The sequence below is a fragment of the Lactuca virosa genome, chromosome 9, assembly GCF_052849685.1.
Source record: "Lactuca virosa cultivar CGN04683 chromosome 9, Lactuca_virosa_CGN04683_v6, whole genome shotgun sequence".
In the NCBI taxonomy this organism is placed as follows: Eukaryota; Viridiplantae; Streptophyta; class Magnoliopsida; order Asterales; family Asteraceae; genus Lactuca; species Lactuca virosa.
The window spans coordinates 4,938,391-4,950,645 of record NC_136434.1 but is presented as its reverse complement, the minus strand read 5'-3'; positions in this window follow the sequence as shown (position 1 = coordinate 4,950,645).

Below are 12,255 nucleotides of genomic sequence, written 5' to 3'. Positions count from 1 at the left end.
AATTGATAGTCTACGTCAGAATATCAAACAAATCTCTGAAGTAATAAATGAGTAATAAAATAGATTTTCCTCATTTTTATAAAAAAGGTAAAACAGTAAAAATCAAAACTCTTGACGACAATACTGAAAAGAAAGAATACGTTTTCTCTACTTCTGGAAAAGCTGGTATTCAAACAATTGTAAATCATTGCAATAATCTCAACCAGATCATTGCAAGATGTCTCTTAAAAACTTCAAAAATAAGCCATTACCTTGGTATTTCAAAAGATATTTCTAAAGATATTTCAAAAAATAAAATACCTTTTAACCAATTTAAAAACGATTTAGCCATCTTGGTTAAAAACAATCTTAATAAAAATAATTTTGAAAAATTCTTCGAAGTTATTGAAAGACAAAATAAATTAACTATCAAGTTAACCCAGTCTATTGACAAACATTCTATTCTTTTAGAAAACTCTTTAAAAAACAACCATTTTGTTGAAGAAGTCGCCAAAAAGGCAAATATTGAAGGCACTCTTAAGGAAAACAACCTTAAGATCACTAATATACAGGATCAGTTAAAACAACTGATAGGATGACCTCGATACCCGAGCTCAATAGATCAATCAACCTCCTTAATGAAAAAATAGATGGGCTGATTATAAACTTTGACTTAACGGCCAATAAATACGTAACCACTACACAGTTAGAAGTAGCATCTGCAAAAATTATTGCAGACATTACTAAAGAGTTATCTGAAAAGATTGACTCTTGCCCTTGTAATAAAGACATTCTTGAACACATCAAGAATATTTCCATCATAGAACAAAAGACCAAACCTAGAAAATATTCAGGTCTTAAGAAATACTCACCTCCCAATCCTAGTATTGGAAACCCTGACTTAGGAAGCTCAAAAGACTCCCAGAAAATTGATATTTTCAAAAAAGAGCAAAAATGAAAGAAACAATCTCTGAGAAACTTGAGAAATATTTCTTTAACCTTCAATATGAAGATTATGATAAGGCTGACCAAAAACTTATCCAGCTTTTATCTTTAGAAACTGAAGAATGCGAAGAATTGTATCAAAAAGAACCCAAACTTTTTGATCAATATTTTAGAATGACTAAAATAGATGAACCTGATACTGAATCAGAACAAGAAGATAACTTTAAAACTAATACAAAGACTGTTAAGTTCGAATATTCAGATATGGAAGATGATGAAGCAGAATCTTCTTATACAGCCGCAAGTAGAAGCAATAAAAAGAAATATGAGTTCAAAATGCCTGTCCACAATGGTATTCCAGATAGTAGCAAAGGACCCAATACGATCAATGTACTCAATATTGATTGTATCCAAGATCTAAAACTCAGAGAAAGAGTTGTAGAAAAATGGGTTACTGAGATTTCACTAATCTTACAGACAAAACCAGATGAATTTGAGAAAGCAAAAAATGTTCTTCTACTTTTAGAACACAAAACTGATGGAATTGTGCAAAAGTTCCTAAGAAACAATAATTAGAATGAAGATTTGCATGGTTCGTGATAATCTCATAAATGTCATATACACTACTTTCTTAGGTCTTGATTATATTTCTAATAAAGACTTTACCATTAATAAGAAAGTTGACGTAGCAAGAGTTTCAATGACAAAACTCCAATTACATGATATTAGTCTTCTCGACAAATACACATGTATGTATGAATCATATCTTTATGATATTCCCCAGAGAAGTGAATACGCACAATGGATATCTGCTTATCTCATGAAAATTCCAATTATTGGAGAAATCTGTACTGAAAGATGGAAAAAAGAAGCTACTGGAGAAATCCAGCAAACCAGTCTTTCTTATGCAACAAAAATTGCAAAGGAAGAAATTGATAGAATCTGTCAAGACAGATATAAACAACAAAAGCTCAAAACAATAAGTAAAGATTGTTGTAGCATTCTCTCTGATTTCAAAAACTTTGATATTGGAAGGAAAACTTATACTAAGAAAAAGTATAAAAACAAAAAGAAATACAAATCTTTCTGGAAGAAGAAAAGAAGAAAATTTTCACCAGGAAAATACTTCAAAAAACCTTCAAAAAAATCACCTAAGAAGACTACTTCCTGTCCACAAGGAAAGAAAAAATGTAGATGTTGGATCTGCAATGAAGAAGGACACTATGCCAATGAATGTCCAAATAGAAAAAAATACCCTGACAAAGTCAAGGTTTTACAAACCGCTAATAATGGAGGATATGAAGCTCTTGAAGAAGAGTATGAAGGTATACAACATGTCTTTACATTTCATGTTGAAACTGATTCTTCATCAAATTCTGATGAAAACAAATCAACCACGGATGACTCAGACTAGTCTCATACAGGCTCCACTTTTTAGGGAGGAGGAGTTTAACTTGAACCTCCAGAAAATTAATGACTCCCTTATCATGAATCTCACTAATCCAAACTCTATTTATGTTTCTGCCTTCCTTAACTTTAAAGGATATAAGAAATTTAGAGTACATTGTTTTGTAGACACAGGTGCATCTTTATGTCTTGCAAGCAAATTCATCATTCCGGATGAGCTCTGGGAAAATGCTCCCAAAGAAATTAGTGCCACTATTGCAAATGGTGAAACCATAATGATAAATAAAGTTTGTAGAAATATTAATCTCGAACTCTCAGGAGAACATTTCAACGTTCCCACTATTTATCAACAAAATTCAGGAATTGATATCATAATTGGTAACAACTTTTGTCAAGTTTATGGACCATTTATACAATGGATAGATAGAATTGCCTTTCATCTTAATAATGATATGGTAATTATAAAAAAGGTTACAGAAGCCTATAGCAAAGGAAAACCAGGTTTTTCTTAAAACTCAAGAAAAAGGCTCTAAAAAAAATAAATTCCGGGTACTAATATAACCCAAGAAGGAATTAATGAAGAAAGGATTATTTCTATTCAAACTACCAGGTTCAAACAGATTGAAGATCTTCTTGAAAAAGTTTGTTCTGAAAATCCTATTGATCCAGATAAAACCAAAGGATGGATGAAAGCTTCAATTAAGCTCATTAATCCCAAAACGGTTATTAGAGAAAAACCCATGGTTTACTCTCCACAAGATAGAGAAGAATTCTCCAAACAAATCAAGGAATTACTAGATATGAGACTAATTATAGAATCAAAATCCCCTCATATGTCCCCTGCCTTTCTTGTCAACAAAGAAAGCAGAGAAAAGAAGAGGAAAGAAGCGCATGGTTGTCAACTACAAAGCAATCAATGATGCAAATATTGGAGACTCACATAATCTTCCCAATATGCACGAACTTTTGACTCTTCTACGAGGAAAAAATATGAATTCAAGTTTTGACTGCAAGTCAGGTTTCTGGCAAGTCCTACTTGATGAAGAATCACAGCTTCTCACTGCCTTCATATGTCCTGATGGACTCTTTCAATGGAAAGTACTACCCTTTGGGCTTAAACAAGCTCCTAGTATTTTTCAAAGACACATGCAGAACGCCCTTCGAGGACTTGAAAGTTTCTGTACTGTATACGTTGATGACATCATGGTCTTCAGCAAAAATGAACAAGAGCACTATGTTCATGTTACACAGGTTCTCAGAACCATTTTAAAATATGGAATAATACTTTCAAAAAAGAAAGCTCATCTTTTCAAAACAAAAATTAATTTTTTGGGTTTAGAAATAAATGAGGGTACTCATTGTCCTCAAAAGCATATTCTTGAACATTTACATGACTTTCCAAATGTTTTAGAAGACAAAAAACAACTGCAAAGATTTCTTGGTGTTTTAACTTATGCTGAAACATATATTGAAAAACTTGCAGCCATGAGAAAACCCTTACAGGTAAAATTGAAAAAAGATGTCATCTGGAATTGGTCAAATGCTGATACAGACTACATCAAAAAGATAAAGAAAGTTTTAATCAATTTTCCAAAACTTTATCTTCCAAACATTGAAGACAGTTTAATTATTGAAACTGATGCTTCTGATGAATTTTGGGGAGGTGTTTTAAAAGCTAAAAACCCCAAAAACGAAGAACAAATTTGCAGGTACACCTCTGGCAGTTTCAAAGCAGCCGAGAAAAACTAGCATAGCAATGAAAAAGAATTACTCGCTGTAAAAAGAGTTATTACAAAATTCTCTGTATATTTAATACCAGTAAATTTCCTGGTTCGTACAGATAATAAAATTTTTACTTATTTCCTCCGAACTAAGATTGCAGGAGACAACAAATTAGGCCGACTAATACGTTGGCAAGAGTGGTTCTCACGATATACTTTCACTGTTGAACATCTCGCAGGAAATAAAAATGTACTGGCAGACTGCCTCACCCGTGACTTCAGGTATACCTTACATCATCCATGATCTCACTTGCTCCTCTTGAGCCCTATAAAAGGATATGATCCTCATGACATATTCCTCACAAAAAACTTCACTTACAAAAAAGAGAGGGGGAGATTAGAGAGAAAAGTAAACAAAAATTGAGTTTACAAAAATGGAGGACCTCAACACTTTGAGGATAAAGAAACAAATGCTCCTCATTGAGCTATCTGCAATTGAGCAGAAAATCAACTTGTATGAACAAGTAACAACGGTCACCAATGTACCGGAAAGCGAAAGCTTAAAAACAAAGGCTATTCCAGTGCAAACGGCACCTGGTAAAGAATCAACAAATCCGTTGAAAGCTGATGCTTTGCTAAAAAGCATAATAAAGGAGACAGCTACTCCTCTTCCTGAAGGAAAAACTAGCTTATTGGTTAACCCCAATCCTTGTACTGAAGGAATCAGTAAAATGACAACTTTGTCACCCACCAACAAATCTGTCCAGGAGTTTACACCAGATTACAAAAAAGCTCTTAACAAAGAAGCTGAAAGATTTTATGTAATCTACAAAGGACCACATGCCGGTGTTCATACTGACTGGGGAATTACAGAAACTTTCTGTAAAGCTGATAAAGTTACTTGCAAAAAATTCAGAAATGAAGCATCTGCAAGATTAAGCTTTGCCACCTATCAAGATGATACAAGCAAAACTAACCAACGACTTCTTCGACCAAAAATCCAAAAAGTCAAAGAAGCTCACAGAGACCAAAGGTTTGACGTTCCAATTGACGTCCAACAAACGGTTAACTATCCTGAAATCTCTTTTGAAGATTTCAGAACAATCTGGAAGAAAGCAAGAGCTGCATGCCCAGAAGACCTTATCTATGAAAAAATTTTCACTACGGATAAGAAGACAAAAAGTCTGTTCAACTTCCTCGAAGGAGCAGATGCAAATTTAGTCTACCAAGCCTTTCAAGCTGGACTAATCGACAATATCTACCCAAGTTGCAACCTTCAAGAACTCAAATTCTTCCCAAGCAGCATGGTAGAATCCATTAAGAACTTTCGAAAGAAAGTACTTAAAGCAAAAGATAATCCGATCTACATCAGATGCATCTCTTCACTCCCAGAATGGATTCAAGAATCAACTCTTTCTCCATACCATTTTCTGGAAATTGGTCTTTCTAAAGCCAATAGAGAAATTGAGCAATCTCAACCAATGGAGGATAAAGATTTACCATTCACATAAATTCTTCATCCCAATCGCATCAATGGTTTAAGAAGAATCTCAGAAAAAATCATTGAGATTATCTCTGGATAAAAAAAGAAGATTAACTATACCGACTCGCATTGTATAATTACAAGCTGGAGTTACAACAACACCAGCCAAGAAGATCTTCGTCAAGCCTCCAAATTTGGCGAAAAATTCATGAACAATAGCATGGAAGTATCCAACGCTACACGCCAACACTTCTGCCGACATGCAGAACAACTTTTCGAAGAACATCTTTGTCACTTTTGCGAAAGCAAAGACTCGGAGACAAAAGAGGGGCCCTCCTCTGAAGATGACAAATCCTCATCATCATAAAGAAAGATGCTTCACGTGTCAAAATAGCCCCTCCACTCAAGATAATAATGCTTTCTTCATTATTAAAAGCTTTCCAGCTGTCCACATTAATGTAATGTTTAGTGGATAATTACGTCATGCCTGACATAATAGGAAAGAGGAGACCCTCTCAATGGATCTATAAATTGAGAGTTATATTTTGTTTAAAAGGACATCGCAATAACGAGTGCAACAAAAACACTCTCTATCTTGTAAGTTTTCAGTTCAATGTCTTGTGAGTAAAATCTCCCTTAGAAGGGAGAGATGTAAAATATTGTAGGAGTACTCCCATTTCGGGAGCTCTTTTATCAATAAATCTATGTTTTGTTATACTTGAGTGTTCTTACAAAATAGAGTCATGAAACCTATAAGTGACAGAGTGTCAGGTCGACGATGGTCAACAGTACCACATGCATGAGGCCAACAGGGAAAGCAACCACACAGACCAATGAATGACACAGGCTGGCTTGAATAGTTTCTATCTATGTAAGTAATACTCCTATTCCAAAACACTTATTGATTAATGAGTTTTCTCTTTACAATTTTGTGCATCTATTTCCTTCTAAAACATTAAAAATCTCAAATAAAAAAAAAATCTTTATTCCGTACACCAAATTGGTAAGCAAGACTCCCAATACAATTGTAAATCATTAGGTGCCAACTTTATGGCCATAGGAGTCCCATGCAACTTGTGAACCACATTTTAGGGATTTTTGAGCTAAATAACCCATGCATGGACATAAAGTTAGAAACTTTACGTGATATATCGACCCTAGGGAACCAGATCTATGATTTGGATGCAGTAAGCCTGACTAAAACGACTGTATGGATTTAGACTATGGGGGACTCGACGAGTTCTTACCGTGATCTCCCAACCTTTTCTGTTACTGAGCAAACTCGTTGAGTCTAGAAGATGACTCAGCGAGTTGGCCATGGTTTGGGTTATGAAGATTGAGGAACTCAGTGAGTTGTGGGTAAAAGGTCCCGACCATGCTTTGAGGATGAACTTGACGAGTTCATGAAAGGACTCGACGAGTAGGATCGGGATTTCAGGGTTTTATGGATTATGGAACTCGACGAGTTGATGGACCAACTCGACGACTTGAGTCAACCAAGATATTGACTTTGACCAGGATGTTGACTTTGACTTTGACCATTGACCAGAGTTGACTCTTAAAGGGGTTATGAGTATGGAAGAGTAATTAAACAAGATTATTATGTGTAGGAGTTTGAGAGGAGTTGATCGCAGAGCCGAGGACAGTTCAGCTACTTCACGACATTGAGGTGAGTTACCTTACAGTAGAAGTGGGTCTAAGGCACCAATGTCGACCCACTAGTAGGTATATAAGATGATTGTCTTTGTGATAATTGTATGGTATGCTACTATCTGTTATGCCTTATGTGCTAGTATGTTATGATATTCTGTGATAGTAGTAGGAGGGGTGAAATAGTCCCCGGTTACCGGTTAAAAGAGACCGAAGGGGTAGGCCAGTACCCAGATATGCTAGGCAGTATATGATATATGTATGTATGCTAGGGTATTATGTGGTAGTGGTAGGGGTGAAATAGTCCCCATATCCGGTTGAAAGAGACCGAAGGGGTAGGCCAGCACCCAGATATGCTAGGCAGTATCCGGTTGAAAGAGACTGAAGGGGTAGGCCAGCACCCAGATATGCTAGGCGGTTACCGGTTGAAAAAGATCGAAGGGGGTAGGTCGGGCACCCAGATATGTCCGACAGTATGTTATTATATGGTATATGGTATGATGGGGGAACTCACTAAGCTTCGTGCTTACGGTTTATAGTTTTGGTTTCAGGTACCTCTTCTTCAAAGGGAAAGGAGTCGGCGTGACTGCAGTGCATCACACACACGATTTTCTGCATATGAGTTCTTGGGATTTGTACTCTGACATTGTTACTATATTATGACATGCTTTTGAGACATATGATCTATGGTTTTTATGAAATAAGATAACTTGATGTTGTTTTCTATAAAATGTTTTATGAATCGTTATATCAAAAATGAAATTTTTGGTCTTGAATTTTGGGGATGTTACAAAAAGGGTTGACGACGATCAATGCAAAACTAGATAATATGGATCGAAGAATTACAAAATAGGTCAATCGATATATGCAATCCCAGTCGGGTGCGACAATTGTAACATAACACACTTGACTAAAGATTGCGACTTGGACGAGAATGGGAATAAAAAGGCACAAGTTTGTTACTCGAGTGGTGACAGATTCGATGAAGATTGGAGAAAGATGAAGAAAGAGTGGAAGCCTTATGAAGACTACAAGAGAGAGAAGGAAGAAAGTATTGAAAACAAGGTCGGGGATATTACCAAAAAGAGCAACATACTCCTGAAAAGAACACTGATTGAGGCAATGCTAGTTAGATTTTGTGACAACCCGAACCTTTTTCCGTTTCCATTAACCGATTTCCGTTCATAAAATTTGAATTTTATTAAGTTCCCGTCAAACTTCTTGGTTTAGAAAATCATCTAGTTTTATATAATTAAATTTTTATACGATTCGGAACCAAAATCGCGCGAAAAACCCGAGTCTTCTTGAAAAACCAAACAGTTTTCGGCCTAAGTGAGTTTACGGCTGTAAACCCGTGTACGACCGTACACTCATTTACGGCCAACATCGGGTGGACCCCACCACCGACCGTGGAAACCCCCTTTAAATACGAGTCCCTACCCCTCATTTGAACTTTTCTGGCCGAAAACTCTCTCCTTTTCTCTCTACCTCTTGACCGTAAACCCCAAAAACACCCTTATCCTTCCAAAAATCATCGAGAATCGTCATTGGGAGTTGATTTGGAGCATCTAGAACATGTTTTTCATCGAATCCAACATCCTTGTTCTTGAGTGTACGTCCGTACACCCTTCAAGTCTGCAAATCTTCCTTGACCGTAAACCAGTTCACGGTCGTACACACTTCAAACCTTCAAAGGCCGTAAACCCTTCGAGAGACAGTTAACGGCCGTAAATAGTTCACGACCGTAAACTCCTTTCACGGCCGTACACCCCATTCACGGCCGTAAACACTTCCTAAGTGGTGCATTAGACTGAAAACCCACTTTCCTTGATTCAATCAAGTCCCGGTAACATTCCTTAACCGAAAGCAAGTGTTTTTCTAACACTTTATCTAACGAAATCGATAATTTAGATACATATATGTATTTAATTGTTACTAGGATTCCGTTAGGTGCCACACACTACAACTCGAGGGTCTTCATTTCAGTTCGTTGATTCGACGCTTGTACATAACTAACAGTGAGTTCATACCCCTGTGCTTTTATGATTTTTAATATTTTCAGGAGGGAATACAAGGCAAACACAAATGATTTTGTGAATCAAAACAAAAAGTATTAACGGGTTTAAAACTTATGCAATTGATACAGTCAAGCGATTTCCACGTTTTAAAAAATATTTAGATATTTTATCCTTTTTGTACTATGTTGAGCATAAGGGACACTTTTATCTTGGAAACATAATTGCATAATTTTCAGAACAATTTACAAAACAAGTACATAACATTTCAAGCAAACTATAATGGGTATAGTTTGGGGAATTCAATACACAGCTTTTACCGATTCAGACTACATACATGGGTAAACATATAAACTATGACAGATTTAGTTTATGATATACAATACTACAAAAGTACAACATTTAATAATTATTTAAGTATAATTAATACCTTATACAGTATACAACGGATTCAAATACAAGAGAACAATACAGAACCACACGTAAACTAGTTAATACAGGATTGTGAGACAACTCTTCAATTGTACCTTTTTGGGGTACAGGTTAAATCCTATCATAGTATAACCAGAGTCTCCTGGAGGGAGAGCGTGAGATTTGTGAATAGATCTATTCAGGACTGACAATCCCACACCTGAACTGCTAGCTACAGTTAGGCAGGCATGCCTGGGGTGACAAATGTCATTTAACCGACACTTGAAGAACGTCGTAAAGGTCACTAGGTCATATCAAGCATGGTTATACGACTCACAATAGTATAAACTAACCATTTGTTTATGGTATTTCATTCTTCATTAGTTTTATTTTAAGTAATGAAACTACTATACATACTGGTGGTAGCCAGGGTTTTTCAAACAGAACATACTATACATACTGGTGGTAGCCAGGGTTTTTCAAATAGAACATACTATACATACTGGTGGTAGCCAGGGTTTCATACAGAACATACTATACAAAGGTTTTTGTACAAGAATACACACATACTACGATTGGTAGTAACCAGACATACAAACTAACATTTTCCTATACTACAACAGGATACAGTAACAAACATTCATAGTTAATTCTATAACTCCTTAGTTTAGGCATCAAGGCTACGTATGGAGAATATTCGATAGACTATGGAATGTTTGTTTTCCGCCTCATTTCCTGTTCCTTGTTTGGTTGTGGGCTTAGGGCATATCCACATAATCAACTGTCTGTTCGATATTAGTTTATACATGGCTAGCATGAACTAAGTGGTCATAGATGAAACTGATATTATTACATTTTTACTAAAGAAAATATTGGATTTTCTTGGAAACATGCGAACATTTTTACAGAGTCATCAACAGGTTTTCATTACAAAAACATCGCTTATGAACTCACCAGCTTTATGCTGATACTCTTTCAAAACTGCTTGTATTCTTAGGAAATCAGTAGGCAGGTACCTCCTGGAGTTTTGAGAAGACGGAGCGTATAGAGTCACGTCTTTTTCTTTTGATTATACTTTTGATGTATAAAAACAAGAATCAAACAGATGTAAATACCTTTTCATATATGTATTCAATGTAATGGTTGTCTTACTATGATTACTATGATGCAATTGTTGTGATACTACATATGACGTCATCCACCCCCGAATGGTTCCGCCGTTCCGGTTTGGGGGTGTGACAGATTGGTATTAGAGCTCTTGTTTATAGCGAACTAAGTATACCGAACCTTACATGGTATACAACTATAAACACTATGGGGCCGAAGTGCTCTGAACTAAAAGTATACTTTTAAAATATAAGTATTTTATAAGAAGTATACAATTATACATAAGTAGCAGAAACAATATCATGAGTAGATTAGAACAAAAGTATTTGGATGTTGGACACTGCGGTTAAACCTGGATAGTTATGTAATCATGTATGGGATCAATATAACCTGATCAACTATATTTATTTGAGACATGACCAACATGTGTCTGGGAGTGATCGTGGTGTTGCAGCAAGCCTAAAACTTACCAAGCTATATACATCAAGATATCGATAGAACAGCGTAGGGGTGGAATTGGTACGGTACCAATTCATTTTTCTCTAAACCGTGTACCGTACCAACTATAAATGGTATTTAAAAATTGTTACCGGTACCGTACCAAGTATAACTGGTACCAATTTATTTAGCTACCAACAAGTTTGGTTGGTACAAATTGGTTATGGTATATACCAAATTCTTTTAATTTTCTATTGGAAGATTTAAAAATAAGCAAAGACATCAGGATTTTGATGTTTAGTATAGAAATTAGTTACGTACTTCTTTTAGTTCACAAAAGAATTTTACTGAAGAAACGTTGAAGTAACATTTTAATTTTCTACTTTAAAGTGGTAATAATTGACTAATACAACAAAATGACTAATATAATGTTATTAAAACTATAAACACTAAACACAATTAACAGTTGAAATATACGATTTCATATATATATATATATATATATATATATATATATATATATATAATAAATGAATTGGTTGGTACGGTATTACCATGGTATTCAAACTTTTGTACCATTACCGTACCAACATTGATCAGTTGGTACGGTACTACCAACCAAACATATTGGCTAACAAATATATTGGCTACCAAGTTTCTTGATTTGGTTGGTAACATGTTGGTTGGTTTTATGTGGTATAATTTTGTCAGCCCTAGAACAGAGCATACAATTTAAAATACTATAGGAGTATTTTAGCTAGAGCCGAATACAGTATAGAGATTCATTCCAAGTGTTGCTACTTAGTTCTTCCTAGCGATAGTTTACTTGCATTAGTCACCATTCTCTGTTTATCGCTTAGTAGAACACTTTATCTATCAGGATGAGATATATCTTGTTTCATATCTCTTGATTTAAGATCCAGGGGACTTACCATCCTCTTGTTCCTAATTAACTTTAGAAAAGATGCCTCCCAGAAAAAGACCCACCAGGAAGAACAACGACCCTCCGCCGCCACCACCTCCTCGGTTCGATCCTGCATTGTTCCAGGCAGTAGTTACGGCCGTTGTGGCTGCTGCAATGTCGCAGATAAACCCGGGT